Raw genomic sequence first — 24,575 nt, 5'->3', positions numbered from 1 at the left:
GGGTATGTCTCCTATGTACAGACTTTTTTGAAAGGAAACAAGGGAACCCAAACAAGGTGATCAAGGACCTTGGGTAATAGTAATTTGCAAGAAACAGTGGTCCTTAGAACAATCAAGATACATATGGAATAAATATAGTCCAGAATCGGTACTATATTGGGGGATGTCCAGCCAGACAAACCTTTTTAATTTTTAAATAAGACTTTCACATATAAGACATCATACTGATTGTGGGACACAGTCCTGTATCCTTCAGAGAGAAATGGCATCACACAAAAACAGTTACATACAAGTGAACAAGGGCATTTCAGGCAAGACGGAAAGAGCTTGTCTACATTATCCAATGTTAAAAGCTTTTTTTACAACAACAAATGCACTTTTTTTACACATTGGATTAATGTGCACGTTGTTAACTTAGGTCGACGACGTTTCGATCCTGTCGTAAAATACTAGGATCTTCATCAGGACATAAATATCTGCTGGCCTGAGCATAAGAAATTGCCTGCGAAAGTAGAGAACAAAAGGGTTGACATAGAGAAAGGGGAGAGATTCACAAGAGATATGCGCAATTTAAGTAAGCATGCTAGTATGTGAGCATGCGTCTGATAATGGAACAGGGAAAAAGAGGAATGTGCTGGAGGAACCATGCGCTGGAATAGTGATCTAAAAGAACGGTTTAGCGAGTGATTCTATGCGGAGAAAATAGGTGATGGAGCAGCGAACTTCAGAAAATGGACAAGTGCTCAGAAAACGGCTCGTGTGGTGGCCGGAGATAGATAGAAGGAGCACGCATTAATAATGGAATAACAAACGAATGGCCACAAGCTAGCACAATGTTAATGGTGGCGGAGGTACCATGCGTAAATTAAGTGGGTACTAATGGCTTAGACAGTGTGAAATTATGCCTGTGTTGATCAATATAACAGTCGTGGAAAATTGAAGAAAGGGTGTGCAACGTTTTGCGCGGTATATACAAGGGAGAACGTGTGATGGCAGATGATTAAGGAAATACCTTGAGACTGTGAGTGCTACAAAAAATACCGCGTGGAGACACGGAAAGAAACGCTCACCCGATGAGCGCAAACAAAAATTATCCGGTAGAGGGATGGTACGGTGAGACCGTAGGTAGCTGTTAACAGATAAGCTCAAGCAGTTATGCCGGAGCGTGTGGTATCCTAGGAAATACAAGGGAAAAGAGCATGAATGGAAGAGAACTACGGGGAAGGGTATGGAAGAAAAGGGGGGGGTGTATTACCTGTACAGGGACAGGCCAAGGAAACGGGTCCGCAGGTTGGAAATCCAACGTAAAGATTTAAGGCAGGGTGTCATCAAATCAGCAGATAAAGGTGGTGGGATTGTCCTCCAAGAAAAGGTCATGTATAAGGCAGAAATTCAACGCCAACTATCCAACACAGACCACTACTGTAGATTACTCACCAACCCCACAAAAGAACTACAGACACTCATTGCACAAATCACCACTGAAGCTAAACTTGAAGGATTTCTAAGTCAGAAAGAATTCCTCTTCCTTGATGTCAAATCGCCCCGCACTCTGGTCATATACACTCTCCCCAAAGTCCACAAAAATCTGACTAACCCACCAGGACGTCCTATAGTCTCTAGCTGTGGCTCTATTCTCGAGCCTTTGGGTCAATATATTGACCATTTCATCAAGGAATTTGTTCCTGTAACACAATGTTACATCAGGGACAGCATGGCCATGATCAATCTCATTGAACATCATCCCTTCAACCCCGAGCATAATCTCCTATGTACCATGGATGTAGAATCACTCTACACTAACATTCCACAAATCCCGGCACTCCTTGTTATTCGCTACATCCTTGACTCCAGACCCCGTCCCCACTTTGTACCTACTCTCTTCATCATTCAATTGCTAGAACTTTGTCTGACCCGCAATTTTTTCAGCTTCGAAAATGAATTTTATCAACAAGTGAAAGGTACATCTATGGGTGCAGTTTTCGCACCAAATCTGGCCATTCTTTATATGGACCACCTTGAAGAAAGTGCAATCCTCTCTACCACTAACCCATTCCTCCCCGGTATAGTCCTGTGGCGTCGCTACATAGACGATATCTTCTTGATTTGGAATCAGGATGAGACTACACTCTCCCAATTTGCCCATTGGTTGAACAATAACTGTTTTGGCCTTACCTTCACCAACACGCATCATAGATTACACATCCCCTTTTTAGACCTAACTGTGTACCACTCTAATGGGGAATTACTTACTAAACTTTATAGGAAAAGCACAGAAAAGAATACCTTACTTCGGTATGAAAGCCACCACCCCAGAGCACTGAGAGACTCTCTTCCATACTCACAATTTCTGCGCATCAGACGCAATTGTTTTTCAAAGGAAGATTACTTCCTCGAAGCATCTACCCTTACCAACAAACTCAGAGCCCGTGGCTACCCTAAAAGACTAGTGCGGAACGCACAAAAACGAGCTTGGTATTGCCCGAGGGAAGTCCTCTTATTCCCCAGAATGAAAACGAATACGAATCGAATTGTGTGCATTACCACCTTTTCCCCTGCCTCTAACCCTACTCGCAAATCCATTCTGAAACACTGGCCAGTGGTCAATGCGGGAAGCCTCTCACTTGAACGTCCTCTAATTGCCTTCCGTAAAAACCGCAATCTTAAGGATCACCTTGTAAGAGCTGCACTTCCCATTCCCCGACCAATGTCAACCCTGGATGAACATTGGGGTCTCGAGCCCCTTATCGGACATGCAAAATGTGGTAATTGCAATTTATGTAGCACAACCATTGAAGGAAAGAATTTTGTATTTAACAATGTATCTATTAAGTTGAACTCCTTTTCCAACTGCAACACTAGCAATGTCATTTATTTAATATCATGTCCTTGCAAGAAGATCTACATCGGCCAGACAACCCAAAAGGTCAAACTGCGCATTGGCCAGCACAGGAATAGAGTACGCTGCAAAACTCCCAATGCTCCCCTAGTTGAACATTTTCTTGAAATGGGACACAAAGAAGATGAATTTAAATGGACAGTCATCAAAACAATAAAGCAACCACCTAGAGGTGGGGACATCGCCAAAATCCTGAACAAGGAGGAATTGAAAATGATTATCCTTACCAATAGCATCAAAGATGGTCTGAATCCTATTGAAGACTGGACCAACCTCATCTAACTACCTTTTGCACCCCAACATTGTTTTTTTTTTTTTTCCCCTGTTTTGAACAATGTGGTTAGTCCTCTCTGCCACTATACACAGTACTTGTTGATAAACGCTGTAGTAATATTCCATGTACTTCTTACTACGGGCTTTACTTTTAATACTGTGTTGCTTCTTGAAATGGATATCTTGCCGATGTAACAATTGAACTTGTATTGTTTACCTTATTTTACCACATGACATCTGTTTCTCTTTTTGAAATTCTCGCGCAATTTACTTATGTAATGCCTTGAAATTGCCCTTAAAACTGTTGTTCAGCGTACACATCATTCATGCTGCACTGATTACTACCTTATTTTCCCCTCTTTATTGTTCTTTACACTTTGCGCTTCTGTCTTTCTCAATCACACACCGAGCATCACTTAGTCTCCTTTCTGTTTCCATTTTGCCCGTTCCAAAATGGCGCTCCATTCCAACGCCCCTGCCCACCGCGCATGTCTATGATATGTATACCCTTGCGTTACCCTACCCCCTCGTCACTCGAATTTTTGGATTGGAGGACCCGGCAGCATTGAGGTAAGCTCTACTCCCGCCCTGTAATCCCTTCACCCGTACTGCCTTGATTGTTGGCAATGTCCGTCTGATCTTTCACTCTCCCCCTACAGTGCATTGCCACCCTGCCTTAAATCTTTACGTTGGATTTCCAACCTGCGGACCCGTTTCCTTGGCCTGTCCCCGTACAGGTAATACACCCCCTCTTTTCTTCCATACCCTTCCCCGTAGTTCTCTTCCATTCATGCTCTTTTCCCTTGTATTTCCTAGGATACCACACGCTTCGGCATAACTGCTTGAGCTTATCTGTTAACAGCTACCTACGGTCTCACCGTACCATCCCTCTCCCGGATAATTTTTGTTCGCGCTCATCGGGTGAGCGTTCCTTTCGTGTCTCCACGCGGTATTTTTTGTGGCACTCACAGTCTCAAGGTATTTCCTTAATCATCTGCCATCACACGTTCTCCCTTGTATATACCGCGCAAAACGTTGCACACCCTTTCTTCAATTTTCCACGACTGTTATATTGATCAACACAGGCATAATTTCACACTGTCTAAGCCATTAGTACCCACTTAATTTACGCATGGTACCTCCGCCACCATTAACATTGTGCTAGCTTGTGGCCATTCGTTTGTTATTCCATTATTAATGCGTGCTCCTTCTATCTCTCTCCGGCCACCACACGAGCCGTTTTCTGAGCACTTGTCCATTTTCTGAAGTTCGCTGCTCCATCACCTATTTTCTCCGCATGGAATCACTCGCTAAACCGTTCTTTTAGATCACTATTCCAGCGCATGGTTCCTCCAGCACATTCCTCTTTTTCCCTGTTCCATTATCAGACGCATGCTCACATACTAGCATGCTTACTTAAATTGCGCATATCTCTTGTGAATCTCTCCCCTTTCTCTATGTCAACCCTTTTGTTCTCTACTTTCGCAGGCAATTTCTTATGCTCAGGCCAGCAGATATTTATGTCCTGATGATGATCCTAGTATTTTACGACAGGATCGAAACGTCGTCGACCTAAGTTAACAACGTGCACATTAATCCACTGTGTAAAAAAAGTGCATTTGTTGTTGTAAAAAAAGCTTTTAACATTGGATAATGTAGACAAGCTCTTTCCGTCTTGCCTGAAATGCCCTTGTTCACTTGTATGTAGCTGTTTTTGTGTGATGCCATTTCTCTCTGAAGGATACAGGACTGGGTCCCACAATCAGTATGATGTCTTATATGTGAAAGTCTTATTTAAAAATTAAAAAGGTTTGTCCGGCTGGACATCCCCCAATATAGTACCGATTCTGGACTATAGTTATTCCATATGTAAAATTCCTATGTACAGACGCCAAGTAAAATGGCATAGGGCCTTAAGAGTGTCAGGGTATGTGTTCATGACAAGGTGGCACTGTCCCAGATGTCAGCTGTCGACCAGTAGCGATAAGGTTTAGCTATTGTTCAGTACAGACACTTGTTTACTTATCTCTTCATATTCCTTTAGTCCCCGTGTTATGGTGTCAAATAGATGTATAAACCTACATTCACGGATACTGAGGACATTGTTGAAATCACCTCCTCTGGGGTTGGGTTTTACTCTCTCTATGACCCACCATTTAAGGCTTTCCGGTGTATGTCCGAATGTGGTGAAGTGGTCCACAAGCGGTGCACCTTGCGTCTTACATCTAATGCAACTGCAATGTTGTAGGATTCTACATTTAACCTTTTGGGTGGTCTGGCCTATATACATAAAACCGCTGGGGCAGGTTATGGCATAGATGACTCCAGCGGTGTTAGAGTTGCTGTGGTCTTGCAATACATGAGTATGATTGTTGTGTGTAAATTGTTTCACCTCTTGTACCATCGGGCAGGCTTTACATTGGCCGCACTTCAGGTGGCCTATCACAGGGGGTAGACCCCAAATTGTGGTTTGACAAGATATATTAGATGGAAATAACAAGGATTTCACAATGTGGTCCCTCGCGTTCTTAGCTTTCTTAAAGGCGTGTAATGGTGGAGGTGTATTTTTCAGTTCGTCAGAGATTAGGTGCCAATGCTGATTAACGATCTTCTTCACAGCGGTACTTTTGGTTGAAAAAGTGGTTACACAAACTATGCGTTCTCCATTCTCGTTGTTGTTCTGTTTGGGTGTAAGGAGGAATTCCCTATGATTGTGCCAAGCACGTTTACGTGCTTTCTTGAGCAATCTGATGGGATAACCTCTCTCAGAGAGACGCAACAGTAGGCCTGCAGATTTGTCAAAGTAGTCCTCTTTCTTAGAGCAGTTGCGCCGCGACCTCAGGAACTGTCCAAACAGTAGGTTATCCTTGAGGTTGCGTGGATGGTGACTTGAGTAGCGCAAGAGTGTGTTACACTCACTACTCTTCCTGTAGAGATTTGTCTATAGTGTGTCTGATTCCACATTTATCGTGATATCTAGAAAGTGTATTGAGTTACTACTAAATTCAAGGGTAAACTGAATGTCATTGAAGCATGTATTGGGCCAAACATGGAAATTCTTTAGATGTTCCTCACTACCTTTCAATATAATAAGCACATCATCTATATAGCGGCACCATAGTTCTATACATTGGAACAGAGGCAAGGGCAGAGCCAAGAGGCAGATACACTTTCAACAGGAGACACACGGGGATATACGAACACGGAGGCAACACTACAGATGGTAGTACACACACCTGAAAACCCTGTGGTTAACTTATCCAACTACACTCTCAAACCAGAGGAGCAAAAAATCTTGGAAAAAGGGCTATCCTTTGTGCCGACCTCCATGACCAACAACTTCAATCTTAAGGTGGAACTCCATCAGTTCTTCTGCAAGATAAGGCTTAAACATTACTTCCAAAAGATCCCTTATCAACCCACCTTTTCAGGCAGTGGACTGAGACCACCTTCCAAATTCAATCCCCCGACACACCTTATGCCGCACAAGATCCTGGCGTACGAACAGGTAGTGATGCGGGATGTGAACAAAGTCCTCTCGAATAGACAATATGTCAAATACAATATTACGAAAGCTGAGCGACATGCCCTAGATACTCTCAAGAATAACACCAGTATAGTCATCAAACCCGCAAATAAGGGCGGGGCAATAGTTGTACAAAATCTTGAGGATTACAAAGAAGAAATTCTTTCACAGCTGGGAGTTGCAGGCAATTATGAGAAACCCAGAAAATACCCCACGGAGGAGATCAATACCATTTTTAAAACGACTACAAGCAGGGCACTAGAGACAGGTTACCTGAGCAAACAGGAATATGACTATCTCAATAACAAACACCCTAGGATGCCCACGATCTACACCCTCCCGAAAATACATAAACGCATGCAGGACCCCCAGGCAGACCTATAATTTCGGGTTGTGGGTCACTGTTGGAACCCCTTTGTAAGTATGTTGATGTGTTCTTAAGACCCTTAGCGGAGAAGACGTCACGTATCTTAGAGATACGATGCAGACTATACAACTGGTAGACGAACGCCCTCACAATCGTTCCACCAACCTTCTGGTAACAATGGATATAGTCGCATTGTATACCAACAACCCCCAGATCCCGGCCCTGACCTGTATGGAAACAGCCTTGAACACACGGCCGGCACCACTTAAAGTACCCACAGAGTTAATTATTGAACTGCTCACAATTGCTATGACCAGGAACTACTTTTTCTTCCAGGGCCAATACTACGTACAGACCAAAGGCGTAGCAATGGGGGCTAGCTTTGCCCCAAATCTAGCTATCATCTATATGGACGCCTATGAACAAAAATATGTCCTGAATGATCACAATCCTTACAGGGAATGTATAGAACTATGGCGCCGCTATATAGATGATGTGGTTATTGTATGGAAAGGTAGTAAGGAACATCTAAAGAATGTCCATGTTTGGCTCAATACATGCTCCAATGACATTCAGTTTACCCTTGAATTTAGTAGTTACTCAATACACTTTCTAGATATCACGATAAATGTGGAATCCGACACACTATACACGAATCTCTACAGGAAGAGTAGCGAGCGTAACACATTCTTGCGCTACTCAAGTCACCATCCACGCAACCTCAGGGATAACCTACCCTTTGGACAGTTCCTGAGGTTGCGGCGCAACTGCTCTAAGAAAGAGGACTACTTTGACGAATCTGCAGGCCTACTGTTGCGTCTCTCTGAGAGAGGTTATCCCATCAGATTGCTCAAGAAAGCACGTAAACGTGCTTGGCACAATCATAGGGAATTCCTCCTTACACCCAAACAGAACAACAACGAGAATGGAGAACGCATAGTTTGTGTAAGCACTTTTTCAACCAAAAGTAACGCTGTGAAGAAGATCGTTAATCAGCATTGGCAGCTAATCTCTGATGAACTGAACAATACACCTCCACCATTACACGCCTTTAAGAAAGCTAAGAATGTGAGGGACCACATTGTGAAATCCTTGTTACCTCCATCTAATATATCTTGTCAAACCACACTTTGGGGTCAACCCCCTGTGATAGGCCACCTGAAGTGCGGCCAATGTAAAGCCTGCCCGATGGTACAAGAGGTGAAACAATTTACACACAACAATCATACTCATGTAATGCATGACCACAGCAACTGTAACACCGCTGGAGTCATCTATGCCATAACCTGCCCCTGCGGTTTTATGTAGCTAGGCCAGACCACCCAAAAGGTTAAATGTAGAATCCTACAACATTGCAGTCGCATTAGATGTAAGACGCAGGGTGCACCGCTTGTGGAACACTTCACCACATTCGGACATACACCGGAAAGCCTTAAATGGTGGGTCATAGAGAGAGTAAAACCCAACCCCAGAGGAGGTGATTTCAACAATGTCCTCAGTATCCGTGAATGTAGGTTTATACATCTATTTGACACCATAACACGGGGACTAAATGAATATGAAGAGATAAGTAAACAAGTGTCTGTACTGAACAATAGCTAAACCTTATCACTACTGGTCCACATCTGACATCTGGGACAGTGCCACCTTGTCATGAACACATACCCACACACTCTTAAGGGCCTATGCCATTTTACTTGGCTTCTGTACATAGGAGACATACCCAGTCCATAGTGATGTTTCCTTACTTTACACGTCGCACTATGGTTGTTTGTAAATAAATGTCACTCAATTTAACCCCTTCAGCGCTGCGCGGATTCCCCCGCGGTGCTGAAGGGTTCGAGCGCGGGCGGGGCCATGACGGAACGGTTCCGTCATGAGCACAGCTCAACCGATGCTCATGACGGAACCGTTCCGTCATGGGCATGGAAGGGGTTAATGCTTTGTCACTCTTGAATTACAATCGATCGTTTGTTTGTTTTTAATACACTATTAAGAAGCACTCGTCCTCTCTAGTCATCGAGACTAGGCAATTTGAACTGGGTAATCCAATGCATTCTAATTGTGTACATTATGTGTATATGTTCATGTGTACCTTTGTGAATTGTCAACGTGTACCTTGTTAATTGTCATGCTGTACATCTCGCAATTATGATTTGGGCACATTAGTGACTTGACAAGTTGGATTGGATTGCTGAGCACCATATATTGACAAAAATATGAATATCTGTAAGTGTGGAGATTAACTGGCACATGCATCAAGCAAAAATCAACTCGCAAAAATACCGAATCACTAAAATCCCCCTTTAGCGACTGGCAAACAACGAATCCTAATGCATCAACACCAATAGCGAAAAAATAAAGATTCGCAAAATAAATCCCCGTTAAAATAAAGAATTGCAAAATAAAGAATCGGAAATACCGAAATCACTAATAGCGTCAGGCATTAGCTAATCGTTAATAAAGAATCGCTAATGAATGTATCAAAAGTCGCAAATCCCGAAAATCCCAAAAATCGCTATTTTGCATGAGCAGATTAAGGGAAATCAGAACCAGGAGGTAAAGTTGCAGAAAAAAATTAAAAAACCTGAACAACTCCCAAGTGTTCCACAGATGCAATCAATCAGAAAGCCATACAAATTGGGCCTGGAGACCCTGTTTCGTTTCACAAAATGGCAGCCCTCTACGTGCTTGCAAGGAGGATGAGAATAAATGCAGCAGCACAGAGCAGGAGAAGGATCCAGGAGAGAGTATTCAGAGTGTGCATCACATTGCTTGGCCAAAATGAGGATGAGGTATACGACAAGTACCGTCTCAATCGTGCAATGATAATGCGCCTAATTGCTGACCTGGAACCACTACTGCAGCACCAGACACGTCGGACCAATGCCATTCCTGCGCACGTCCAGGTCCTATGCAGCCTGCACCTACTGGCGTCTGGAAGTTTCCAGGGGGTCATAGCGGTAGCGGGAGGCGTATCACAAAGCGCACTATCACGCTTCTTCCGTAAATTCATTGATGCCATGCTGACAATGATACATACCCACATCAGCTTCCCCACAACCCCCCAGCAGATGGACCACACCAAACAGGAATTCTACCAGGTGGCCCAATTCCCCCATGTCATAGGATGCATTGACTGCACGCATGTCCCCATCTGTCCACCCTCAGCCAATGAGTACATCTTCCGTAACAGGAAGTCCTATCACTCCATCAACGTGCAGGTCGTGTGCGATGCCAAGCACATCATCACGGACATAGTGGCACAATTTCCAGGGAGCACACATGACTCCTATATATTCAGACACAGTGGCATCCACAGGCGTCTGCTCAATGGAGAATTCGGAGAGGGACTCCTGCTTGGTACGTACACATACCTATTCATAACATCAGCATCACACATGTATCACCATGACTGACGCTAACCCTTTGTTTCCATCCTGTAGGTGACAGTGCATACGCCCTGCGGGAATTTATCCTCACCCCCTACATCAACCCAGCAACACCACAGGAGCAACGCTACAACGCGGCCCACATAAGCACCAGAAATGTGAATGAGAGGACATTTGGGATCCTGAAGAGTCGCTTCCGGATCTTACATAAGACTGGTGGTGCCTTGCAATATTAACCAGACACCTGCTGCAGGATTGTAGCAGTATGTGCCATGCTGCACAACATTGCAACCAGAAGGTGGATACCCATAGAGGTGGACAGGAATGACAACTACCGGGATGACCAACCACCCGCACAACACCGACAGGTACACGTTCCAAACACAGCTAAAGGTCAAAGGAGGCGGACATACATCACACAACATCATTTCTGAGCCAGAAGTAAGAATGAGCCATGACGATATCATTAGTAGTGCTACTGTTTAATTCACAGGAGCACTGATGTATGTAATGTTAAACAGAAATGCAAATTAGAGTTCACCCACACATTGTGGCCAAAAACATGACCGTTGGATTCACGGGAGTGCAAAAGCAAAATTAAAGTGGGCCATGGTTACCCCACCATGGTCAGGGATGCAGGACAGAATGTCTAGTGGCGCTTCCCATGAACGCCCAGCCTCCTATCGCGTGTCTCCTCCATCTCACCACGCTGTGTCTCTGTGGCTGTGGAGCAGCGCGAACTGCGCCTCCTGGTGCAGGTCTCCATCACCGAGACGCTGCTTACACTGGATGCAGCCTCACTGCCATCCTCCCCTCCCAAGTTGCTGCCACTGAATGTCCCGGACTGCAAGTGTTCCACTGCAGTGGTCACCTGGCATAAGGCCTTTGCCACGTCACCACAGTAATGTCCGAGGTCCAACTGCAGTGACACGGAGTGGCGGGACAACACAGCAGTGCTGTTGCAGAGCTTTGTGATGGCCCTGGTCGATGCTGTGGAAAGGAGCAAGTTCTGTCTATGCCTCCGGCGCTCGCTGTGTTGTCCTGCTCGGATGGCACGGGTGAGCTCCTGGAGGTTTTCGCTAATGTCCTTATTGCCCTCTGCCACAACTGTGGTCATGTGCCGCACTGCGTCAGTTAGAGTGCACATGTGTTTTGCAAGACATGAAATGTTGAGGTTCATTGTCCCCATGTGTCTCCCCTGCAGGCGCTGAACACGCAGCATCTGAGCCTCGACTCCACCATAAATGTTCCTTGCCTGGTCGGCTCCCTCGGCAGTACTGCGCAGGGACCTGCGCCGCTGCGTGACTCTGCCACGTGCTGGTGGTGGTGCTGGCGGTGTGACACCTGTAGGACTTGGCCCAGTTGTGGGTGCAGGACTCAGGCATGCATCCATCACCTGCATGGAGGGGACTTGTGCCCTGCGTCTTGGTGGTTTTGTCGCAGGTGTTGGTGGTGGGGGTGGTGGTGGTATTGTTGCTGGTGAAGGTGGGGATTGACCCTCCTGCGGAGTGTCGCCATCGGAATCAGCCGGTGTTTCGGAGATGATGAGGCGCTCACTATCATCCGAATCCCCAGGAGATGCATCTGTGTATGAAACAGTGCATGGTTAGTTAGTTTTGTGACTACATCTGTTTGTCATTCTGCACTTATGTCCTACAATGACTTACATTATTTGACACTATCTTGGGCCTGTACTGCTGATCTAATTTATTTTGCATTTATGACTATACATGCACACTTTGCTGACATGACTACGACTCCCATGATGCCATACTGATGTGAGGGCATATGTGTTATGCACTTCTGCCTGCACACTGTGATTGAGCTGGGGGGATGGGGATGGGTATACGATACGCAGAGTATGGGCGCAGGCATGCATCTTACCTTGTTCAGTGGTGGCTGCGCCGGAGGTGTCCATCTGCGTAACTCCGACAACCGCCTCTGGCTCAATGGTCCCCTCGACGAGCTCCTCCAGGGCAGTGTTTGCAGGTACTGTGGATGGCCCCCCTCCTGTGCCAACATGCGTCCTTGACCCTTTCTGCAATTCTTTCCTTGGCCCTCTTCCTGAGGTCATACCACCTCTTCTTTAGGTCGTCGATGCTGCGGTGCATCACTCCCACAGCATTCACCCTCTCCCTGATGCGAAGCCAAATCTTCCTCTTCTCAGCTTCGGGCACCTTGAGTGTCAGCTTGCCAAACAGCTTGTCATGCTTGCTGCTCACCCCCTCAATCAAGTGCTCCTGTTCCCTGTCAGAGAACTTTCTCTTCCTCTTCCTGGGCGTGTCTGCAGTGCCTGGTGCATCCTTGTCCATCCTGGATGAGGGTAGGGTTGATGGTTTCAGAGAGAGGATTCTCTTGCCTCAGCCTGTGTGCTCTGCCTCCTCCTGTGAGCTCCTCAGGCCAGTGAATGAGGGTGGGGCAGCTTGAATTCCTGGTTGTGATGTCATCAGCCCGCTCCAGGAGCGACCCGTTTTTTGCGAATTCGCTAATACCGAACTCGCTAATACCGATTTCGGTAATAACGAACTCGCTAATTGCTAATCGGTAATTTCTGTACTCGCTATTGTGTAATCGGTAATTATTAGCGATTTTTAAGGAATCGCTGAAAATTACCAAATCTGTTCATGCATTCCGAAAAGCGAATCCTTATTACCGATTCTTTATTTCTCGCTAATAAGGATTCGCTTTTTGGGATGTTGATGCATGTGCACCAAAGTAATTAATAACACCATGCTCAATCCGGAATATGTATTTCACTGTTGCCATGACTACGCTCGATTTTTCGTGTTTATCATTCCGATTTATACACTGTAATTAAGGACACTCAACACATCATTAATTTAGGATTTCTTAGGTAGCTGGGTTGATTAATACATCTCCCATAACGAAATTGCATTCCCGTATGACCGGATCGCATTCCCTGCTTTCGAAGAACAATAGTCTGTTCTCCATTTCCGCGCTCTCAGCGTGAGTTTCACGCTCGCTGTACTTTTTTGTTTTTTTTAAGCAGATTTTATTTGTCAGAGTGATACATACAATGCAGGGCTCTGAGTCCCAGAGACAACTGCCGCATATAAGATACAAAAGTTGGTCTTTGACAATTTTACACATTTATGTAAAGGAAAATATAAAAGGCAATACAAATAAAATCAATCCCTGCAAAACAACCAACATCCCCCCCTACCTCCCCATCCGCCCCAGCACGCCGTCTCCTGATTCCGGAACAATATATCAATGACCCCAACTGCCATTTATCTACACTGGGACTCAATGACCACAATACCATTTCCCGCCGAGCAGCCGCAAGCCACTCAGGAGAAAAGCGTAAGGTATATGAAAGGCCAACAGGCTACCCCGGGTCAAGGCCCCAGCCCCCCCTGCGATGGCTCTAGCTCCAGACCCCGATAATCTGCCCAGCGCTTCCAGATTTTATAATGTTTCCGGGGGCACCCTCTAGCTGCAAAAATGGAAACTTCAAGACCCATACAGAAGTGCAGCCCATTTTTCCAAGTCGAAACGGAAGGGGCAACCACCGCCTTCAAGGCTCTAGCTATGTCCCTCTTCGCTAAAGTAAAACCAAGAAGCATGAGATGTCTCTTATAAATATTGCCCCCGATCCCTTCCATCACATGAAGGAGAACAAGCTTCGATGAACTAGGAAGCTCCCAACCCAATACTTCAGAGAGACAAGCCAAAACCCCCCTCCAGAATCGTGCTAGCACTATGCAGTGCCATATAGTGTGCACCTGGGTCCCCTCCTCATGCCCACAACGAAGGCACACCGGGTAAGCCACCAGGCCCGCCCTCCAGAGCCTAACTCTGGTAAAGTAAACCCGATGGAGATATTTGAACTGAATCAACCGCAGGCTCATTGCAATGGCCGCCCCTCACGGGGAAGCCAAGGCTTCCGTCCAGTCCTCTTCCTCCATCTGACCCACATCTCCCTCCCAGGCCTCCCTCAAATGCTGCAAGGAGAGGGAACAATGCGTGACCAGGGATTGATACATTTTAGAGATCTTATGGTCTAGAAGGTCCCCCATAAATATCTTAGCCTCTATTGGGCTGAACTCCGGCAGAGTCCATACCCTCCAAGCTGGGGGAAATAGCATGCCTAAATTGCAAATACTTAAAGAATTGCGTCTTTGGCATCTGATGATCCCTCTGGATGTCTTGGAAGGATTTTCAAATCGTGCCCCGCATAACGTCCCCCAGAGTAGATATCCCAATACTGTCCCAGCAACTGTGGAAAGCGGCCAATTTGCCACAATGGGGTCTCCCGAGTCAATCTGTTCCACCAGTCCATCCTCCGCAAAGTCTGCCTCCAAAGCTGAAAAACAATCCGAGTGGCAGATGGAAGGGGGTGCCTCAGCTGAGCCGAATAGAGAAGAACATGGAGGGACCGATCGCCCATGGAGCGTCGCTCCACAGCATATGCCGGGTCCGCCCTATCCCCATACCACCACTCGTTTAAGACAAGTAGATGTGATGCTACATAATAAGACCAAATATCGGTGGTGGCCAGCCCCCCGCAATATGTGGATAGAAAACACGTCCGGATTGCCACCCTCACCGTGCCACCATCCCAAAGAAACTGTCCAAAGACAGAATTCACCTGTCGGAACCACCGTGGGGGAATCGGGTAGGGATGATTCTGTAATTGATACAAAAGGCGCGGGAGGGCTACCATCTTGAAAATGGCTGACCGGCCGTAGATGTTCAGGGGCATGTGGTGGTACGTTTTTTAAACGTCCTCGCGGTCAAACCCGGTAGCTGCCAGTATCCCGGGCGGACTGTGTGCGCAGTATAGTTGTATTCACAGGTAAGGAGAATAGAATCTCGCTGTTACCTTCTACCTTTTTAACCCCAACCCAACCCCCCCTTTTTAAATAATTGAATACCCCTGATCTAATACTGACCTTCTAATTTTAGCTCCAGCATTCAGTGCATTGAAATATTGACAACACTGGAACTAATCGCCAGTACCCCAAAAATCCATGTAATTTGGGTAAGTGATGTAAATTTAGTCTTATGCCATCAGATTAATTAGACACATCAACACGCCCTAATTCGCCCTTTACTTGCAGATAAGGACAGTCTCTCCCATCTCGACTGGAGAAACCCCCACTTTCCACACAGGATTAGCGGGTAAGCCAAGTCTCATCTGGCAAAATACTTGTGAAAACTCCAACTCCCTGATGCACAACCACGACCCCTTTCCCTTTTAACCCAGCAGGTGTGGGACATCGATACCACATCCGCTTTCAGGTTGCCCCTATCCAGCCTGAGGAAGACCCGTAGGCCGAGGCTTTCAATTACCCCGTGCGCCCCAAGTCGGGTCGAAACGTCGACACCCATATTCATTCAACCTGAACCACGTACCCCTGTTCAAATACGTGCAACACGAGATTGATACTGTGTTCCCAGAACCATATAAATTGATATTGTATTATATGAGTGTGGCCAGGAGAAAATTGACTGAGAAATTAGCATCAGTCACAGGAATGAACTATTGCAACTTAATTTGTGTTTCACACTGTCTGAATTCCTTTCACCCTCCCTACACTAGAGCACTTCCTCTTCGTGCACGTTCCTTTGGAGCAACCTTCCTTTTTTCCCCCTCCCCCCTATTCTAAATTGATTTTAGTAATGATATATAATTACAAATTCAATATAATGTAATAAAACTGTGTTAAATCAAAGATTCCATGGTTGTTGTATTTTGATAGACCGTTTTGTATTGATTACCATGAGCCAATAGGTTATCGGCTCAAGAAATTATCTGCTGTTTCATCCAGGTGGCAACGGCCTTCATTCCATTGTGGAAGTTGGTTCTGGTGGTTGTTGGCTTGTTGGTGAGGATCAGCTGGGTGCTGTCGGCATAAGAGATGACGTTGAGTCCGTGGCTTCTAAAGATAGCTGCGAGATGGGACATGTAGACGTTGAAGAGGGTGGGGCTCAGGGAGGAGCCCTGGGGTACTCCGCAACTGATCTCAATAGGTTCTGAGGAGAGCTGGGGTAATCTGACGCACTGAGTCCGGACGGTGGGGAAGGAGTGGATCTAGTCCAGTGCCTTGTCGCGGATACCGGCATCGTGGTCTCTTGTGATTAGGGTGCGGTGGGAGACGGTGTCGAAGGCAGCCGAGAGGTCCAGTAGGATGAGGACTGTGGTCTCGCCCTGGTCGAGGAGGGCGCAGGTGTCGTTGGTGGTGGCGAGGAGTGTGGTCTCCATGCTGTGGTTGCTTCTTAAACTGGATTGGGAGGTGTCCAGGATATGTTTGACTTCTATGAACGTGGAAAGTTGGATGTTGATGGCCTTCTCGATGGCCTTGGCTGGGAAGGGGAGGATGGAGATGGGTCTGAAGTTCTTGAGGTCAGTAGGGTCTGAGGACGACTTCTTCCGCAGTGGGTCGATCTCAGCGTGTTTCCATTCGTTGGGGAAGGTGGCGGATTCGATGGAGCAGTTGATGGTGCGGCGAAGCTGGTGGGCGACAGCGGCGGCTGCTCTGTGGAAGATGTGGTATGGGCAAGGATCTGGCGGGGCTCCTGAGTGGATGATCTTTGTGGTCTTGAGTGTGTCCTCTGTTGTTAGTGGGGTCCAGCAGAGCATGGTCTGTTGGGGTGTGGTGTGGTTGCATACGGGTGTGGTGGGTGTAGTGGCAGGGTCTTGGGTGTCGAAGCTGTCGTAGAGCTGGCTGATCTTGTGGTGTAAGAAGGTGCCACGTTTGTTGCAGAGGTCTTAGGAGGGATGTCTGTGGTCTCTCTGTTGGGTCTGGCGAACTCCTTGACGATGGTGAAGAGTTCTTTTCTGTTGTCTGTGTTGGCGTTGATTCTGTCTTGGAGGGCTGTTTACTTTGTGATTTTGAGGAGGAGGTGGTGTGCGTTGACGGCAGCTTTGAAGGTAGCATGGGTTTCCGGGGCTTTGTTATTCCTCCATCGCTTCTCGGGTCATTTGCAGGTGCATCTGGATTTGTGGAGGTTCGGGAGTGAACCAGCTGGCTTTCTTGAAGTGTTGCTTGCCTGGTCTTTTCTTGAGGGGTGCCAGGGTGTCTGCGCATTAGGAGATCTATCAGTGGAGGTTGCGTGCTGCAGTGTTGGCGCCCGTTGGTGTTGGCGGAATGTTTGTGCTGAGGGAGCGATGAGAATTTCTTCAGTGATCTTGATCCAGCTGCAACAGTGTTGGTCTGTGAGGGCGGTGCTGTACGGTGGGCATGGCGAAGGCAAGATGTACGCAGTGGTGGCCGGTCCAGGGGAGTTGGTGGTGCGGCTGTAGCTGATTTTCTTGTTAGCTGAGAAGACGGGGTCGAACATGTGTTTGGCTGTGTGGGTTGGTGCGGTGACTAGCTGCTTGGGTCCGATGTTGATGCTGATATGGTTGCTGCTATTGCAGTTATGTGTAATCCATGTAGCGACATTCTGCATTGACAAAGCATTTTTTACATTAGTGCTGGCAACCATGCCTGATGCACTGAGGTGATCACTGCTGGTAATCTTGCATATGGTGGCCACTAATGTAATCTTGTCTTATGTGGTTACTATTACATCTCTAATATTCTTTGTAGCTCGGGAGGATTTTCATTGAACATAAGTAGCTCTTATTAGAGAAAAGGTTAGAGATCCCTGATATTAAGCAACGTAATAGTCTGTAGGAGGTTTGCCCTGTTTGTCAGTGAGGACTACTGTTGCAAATGTGAGGTCCCTGAGGAGGCACCACTCGCCTCATACAGCATATTTCGTAGCGGGCCAATCAACCTCCTGCTCATGCACTTGAAATACTCCAGGGGAAATCCATTTGGTTCTGGGGATTTCCTTTTCTTCAATTGTTGTATTTCCTCCCTAATTTCTTCCTCCCCTAGATCCTGGTGAAGTAGTCCCCTATCATCGCTATTCAGGGATGGGATAGGAATATCATTAACAAACCTCTCAAGCTCCCCCAACGGGACTCCTTTCCTCAGCTGGTACAGGTCAGTGTATCACAAAGCTGTGAGCTAACATGGCTACTCTGTCAACCTAAACCCCTTCCTCATTAATGACCCATCTCTTTCTCTCTTCCCATTTTGCCAGCCATGCGAGCAGCTTACTCACCTTGTTTCTGACTTTGTAGACCTTGTGTTATTTTGCCCTGTACTGTTCCCTGGCTACCCCCCTCCACTAGTCATTTGAATTCATCCCTGACAAGGTCAGTTTGGTGTGAGAATACAGATATGTGCTGATCAGTCTTCTCTGCCTCCAACCCGCGTAGTTTATCTTCAAGCACTATGAGTTCCCTGGGCTTTTTCTCTTCTTCCCCCGTGGTGTGTAAAATGTAAAAGTTATGTCTGTAAGCTGTCACGCTTCCTGCTGCAGTATCAGAATTGATTCAGTATGGTCACTGATAGTACCTCCCACCTAGAATCTCTTGCTGCAATTTTCCCTACGTCGGCCTGAAGTTGGTTTCTAATCTACCGTCATTGCGCCCATTTTGTTTTCCAGAGCTGATCTCGACTCCCTGATAACCAGGAGCAGCTCTTTAAGTGGCAGGTCCTGTCTGCAATCCTGCACCTTTCTTGTCTCTTTGCTCATGTCTGGGTCATGATTTATTTTCCAGAAAGTGTATTTATCTAGTTTGTTGTTTTACCATTGTTATCTATGTGCCAAAGAATCTGCTTGCTACTCACTACAGTGCTGATATGGTAGTGGCACTGCTTCAGTCCCTTCTGAGAGGGGAGACACCTACACATGGGGTAGGGGGGGAGCATCCATAAAGCCAGATTATGTCCAGGTTGTAGGGCCTCGCTGGCATTGTGTCACTGTCTCAGGATGTCTGGGCTGTGAACTGTCAAGAGCATGGAGTTCCCGTCTCTCTCCAAGTCTCCTCTGCCAGTTACCCGCCAGTTCCCCACCACCCCCATCGCCGTGATTGCTGATTAAGCAGTTGGGCCTTGGCTCGGCCCATGCCTTGTGTCACCAAGAACAAGCTGTGGTCGGTTTCCACAGGCAGTGTTTCCCAGTGGCCCCATGGTTTGGCACCTCTGGCAATGCGCCCCTGGGTGCTCGAAGCTTCTCATTGTACCGTCCCACCCACCAACTTGCCTCCAGCCTAGGCTTCTCCAACGAATAGCTTGTGAGCTACTGGTAGCTCTCCAGCTACCTGTATGTAGCTCTCCAATGTGCAGCCCAGTGAACTAAATTAGAAGCTTTTGCTTGGTTGAATTAATGTACCGGTACCAACATTGAAAAGTGTGTATTGGAGATGAAATTGAGTGCATTTACAGAACTCACACATTGTTGTCTGGTGAAAAATGGTTACATTCTAAAATATATATAAAGCTGATATCTGAGTCATAAAACTCAAATGGTATTGAGGAGATGTATTACTAATATTAACTTGACGCTGGGGGCATTGCTGCAATGGCTGTTATGTGTAACCCAGGTGAGGCGATCACTGCTGCTAATCTTGCATATGGAGGCCACTAATGGTATCTTGTCCTATGTGGTTACCATTACTGCTCCAATATTCTTAGTAGCTCAGGAGGACTTTCATTGAATATAAGTAGGTCTTATTAGAGAAAAGGTTTAAGATCCCTGCTCCAGCCGTTCCCGGCGGTGCTCTGTGCTGCATGTCTGATACAGCATAATTGACACTTACCCTCTCCCCCACCACTCAGGCAGCGCAAACGTCCTGCCAATTCCTCCCACTCACGGACAATCCTTTTACTGCCACCATGCATGGGCAGACTACGGGGAAATTCCGGCACTGATCATCATCTGCAGAGAGGTTATACTGCTACATAAATATAGTCTATAAGCTTAGTTCTACAATATCAGACTTTTCCACCCACGGCTGTCTGAACTTAGTTCAGAGCACCAACACTTGAATGTGAAAGTCAAGGATGTTGTAGCCCCATACAACTCCACTCTCAGGTGATGTCAGTATTTGTTGGGTTACTAACAGTCCTGAAAAAGATTGTCAGGGACGCAGTGGTAATTCAAATCCAGATTCTATCCTTAGAATATCACACACAAGCACTGAACTAAACAAGAGACACTTTATAGTTTATAAGAGTTTATTTCATTATTCTAATTCTGTTGCTTAGGTCATGAAAAGCAACCACACAGAATATGATTATTATGACACAGAGGCACGTGACCAGCAATGAAAATAATATGTACATTTCTACCATATAACAAAATACCCTAATGACTACCTCTATGCGCTACACTATTAGGACCTGGAGTAGATTAGTGTAGGAAAGTGCCCCTTATCACATGGCCACTCCCACATTTTGCTGGTATTTGATGCAATTATGACTGAAGTGCACTGGGTTCCTGCTAACCAGGACCCCAGTGCCAGTGCTTGTTCCCTAAAACTAGGTAACTGTTCAATTGTTCCCTAGTGGGCAAGACCTTTAGCACCTCTGTAAGTCCCTAATAAATGGTACCTCTGGTACCTAGGGCATGGGTACTAAAGAGGGTCCCTAGGAGCTGCAGCATGTACTGTGCCACATTAAGGGACCCACAACCAAATATGCAGATTGCCATTGCAGACTGTGTGAAATGCTGCAGACAAATGTGAAAACACAACATGGCACACACCCTGTGTGCCATCCCCACAAACACTGCATGCAATATCTGTAAGTCACCCCTACAGCAGGCGTTATAGCCCTAAGACAGGGTGCATTATATTACATGTGAGGACATATCTGCATAAGCAGATGTGCCCCTGTGCTGTCTAGTTCAATTACTAGATAGTACAAGTGAACAGGGAAGCCATCTTAAGTATATGTACTGGGCCTGGTCATTACGTGTTCCACAGCTACACTGAAACCTATTGTGTTTGGTATCATATACCGTCTCTTAATAAATCCATACTGATGCCAGTAGTGGACTGAGTAAGATATGCACCCAGAGGGCTCCATAGAGGTGCCCCCTGAAAACCAGCCAGCCTCTTAGTGTGCTGGCTAACTGGTATCTTCCAGTCTGCCACCATAGATGAGTTTCTGATACCTGGAGGTCTCTCAGAGGTCAGAAACAATGCCTGCTCTGGCAGGAGTTGTTTGCAGTTCCTCCAGAAGGATGGCTAGTGAATCTGCATAGCAAGACCAGTGGCTTCAAAGTGTCTGCCGTCTTTTGATATGCTACCCCAGCTTCCCGCAGACCTGAGAGATGTCACCTCCTGCCCTGAGGCCCATCTGGCACCAGGACAGGTGGGAAATTAGATGTGCAAGTAGGTGTGTTGCACCACCAGGCTAGTCGCCTCCCTAAGGTGGGCTGCCTGATGTGCTCCACGAAGGAAGAATTCCACCATCTTGATTTTGGTGGAATTAGGAACTCTCGGACAGGGTTATGCCCATGGGAAGTGGTCATATAGAGGGTGTAGTGACCTCAAGGGCATCCTCCAAAAGTCTCGCAGAGCCACCAGCACTTTGCCAAGCTGTCAGCTTCTCCCTTGAAGTGGAGGAGCCACTACCCTGCAACCTGCGGGCACCAACTGCAAGGTCCAGTTCACCATTCTGCTGACAACTGCATTCACCAGCACGGCAGCTGCCTAGGAGGAGGTCACCATGCCTTCGGAGGTGAGATCTGTCTCCTCACCAAGTTTAGAGATGCCAGGACCCCCTGGATCCACCCTGCACGAGGGTACCGTACCCCTTGCAGCAACCAACGCTTGTTTGAAGTCCAATCCGGACTCCAACACCGCAAAGACCGACCAGACGATGAGGGACGTCAGCATCACAGAGGTCAGCACTAAGAGTAGCCCAGCTGTCCTGGTTTGTCCTCCTTTGCAGGTCTGACTGAGAACCGTGAGAGCCTACGATGCTCAGGAACAGCTGAACAAAACCCTCTGCACCCGAGCTTCCCGACTCAGGACAACGAACACCGACTGTGCCCCCCTGCTCCCAAGATCTTCAAGAACTGAGCCCCCTGTTGGAAGCTCACAGATTTATCCCCAAGTCCCCCTCTGCAGTTTGTTTATAGGTGCCCTCCCCCCCTTTGCCATCCATGTAGCGCGCAAGGCTACCAACCCATCCTGCACCTCTGCACCCGGACACTCCAGGTCAAGTACACCCGAACTGCTGGTGGATCATGTGACCTTGACTCCCTAACACCCTAAGTCCTAAAGGGGGCCGCCGAAATACAATTGCAAATACCTGCATGCAGTATATGTTTCTTTCTCCGTAGGAAAGCATTACAGTGTAAAAACGCATTTGTGTGACATTTTTGCTTAACTGTAAAAATTGATAACTTGAAAAGTATTTACCCAAACACGAAGTTCTTGGTGTTAAAAATGATTTAAAAATACATGTTCTTTTTCTAAATTGGTCTCGAGTTTTTTCTTGAGTGTGTGTCTCACTATTTGACTCTGTGTGTTCAACAAATGCTTAACTCTATCCTCTGATAAGCCTAAACTGCTCACCCACACTACCACAAAAGAGTGCATTTGGGATTATTAATTTAAGAACTGTAAGCCAAAAAGGTCATCTGAACTTTCTACATAGTGTACCTCATTTTGGTACACTACATAAAAAGCCAGCTTCCTACAGCTTGCATCTAGAGTTTCTTGGGAGGTGACTTACTGCATACCTTTTTATCCCAAAGTGATGTGATTTTCAGGAGGACTGGGAGTGAGTGTTCTCTCAAAAGAAAACACAAAACAGCTGTGCTCAGCTCTTCTCGTCTTAGTGCATTATCAGCATTCGGCACAGGAATAGAGTTTACAGCATAACATCGATCTGGCATGTTCTTGCAGGAGAATCTCGGACAGCATATGGTGCGATAATCTGGGGCGAAGACCTCTCCGATTTGAGTGTGATTTTAGAAAGTTTCCATAGCAAACTGACCACTCTTATCTTTCTTAAGCAATGTATTGACATAATCATATACGTCAGAATAAAATAAAGGTAGAAATACGTCAATACAGACAACATTGTTTGGTTGCATCTGTTATTTGACATTGCAAAAGGCACCTGTCTCAGACTACTGTCACACAAGCAACTTTTCTTTGTCACTACTGAGAGGATATGACTTCTTTTGTTTGCCACTACTAGCGTACATGACATTTTTCATATATCTCTACCGGGGAGATTCACATTAAGATCAGAAGGATGTACCACATTTACTGGTCAAATAAATGTGACCTATATATTTTCCCACGGAAGGTGAAGACCACCATGTTTTAAACATGAGAGGATGTGGCCTAACAGCTAGAGCCGTCAACCTCGAAGCTGGGGAACCGAGTTCGAGTCTCGGCAAGGAGGCTCAACATCTTGTGATTTTGGGCAAATAACTTAATCTCCCCGTGCTAACCAAAATAAATGTGTCCTTCTTTAATGCAACTGGTGCTCATGTAAGGTGCTCTGATACTTTCGGGTCGAGTTCGCACTATATAAAACTCCCCCCCCCCCCCAAAATCCCTAGGAAGCAAAATTTCACCATTTTCCAAATTGACCTAATTCAAAATAGAGTCCCAATCTTAGACAAAATTGAGTCAGGCCATTAGGGTTTGCTCAACAATATGCCTCATGCCACCATCCTGCAACACCGTAACCATATTCGAGTGATGGTTTTGCCATAATGGTTTCTGTTATTATCGGGTATATCTGCTTTGTTATAACAGCTATATGGAGCTTGTTCTAGAGATTGGTAAAGTTCTCTGGAATGAGTCAGAGATTATGAAGGTAAAAGGGTCTTGATCATGCCCAGAACTCTCGGTAGAGTATTGCAATAAAGGGATCCAAATCCATTTCATATGACCTGTGATCAGCAAGATCTTCTCCATTGCTAGAGAGTCCCATATCTTATACAGCTAGTCTCCTGCTGTAGGTACCCTAGATTTCCCCCCATGGGAGTAAGATCACTTGTGTTGCTACTATAAGGACTGTTTTAAGCTGTTTTGCTATTAGGATCTATATGACCACCCACCAGCAAATAGGAGTCACAGTGATCAAGGAACTCTATCCTAAAAGGTCAGTCTATTTCTTTAATAGCCTCCTCTCAGTACAACTGCGGAGTCGGTGCGAATTAAATTTGTGCAAAGGCATGATAAGGTTGAAGACGATCTCCTGGCAGGGGCTCCTGTGTTAGCAGAATTAAAAAATGAACGGACCCCCAGAACCCCAGAAGAGGGGCTCCCTCCAGGGG

This window comes from Triturus cristatus, chromosome 11, assembly GCF_964204655.1.
Source record: "Triturus cristatus chromosome 11, aTriCri1.1, whole genome shotgun sequence".
Lineage (NCBI taxonomy): Eukaryota > Metazoa > Chordata > Amphibia > Caudata > Salamandridae > Triturus > Triturus cristatus.
The sequence above is the reverse complement of the archived record's forward strand: the minus strand, read 5'-3'. Positions refer to the sequence as shown.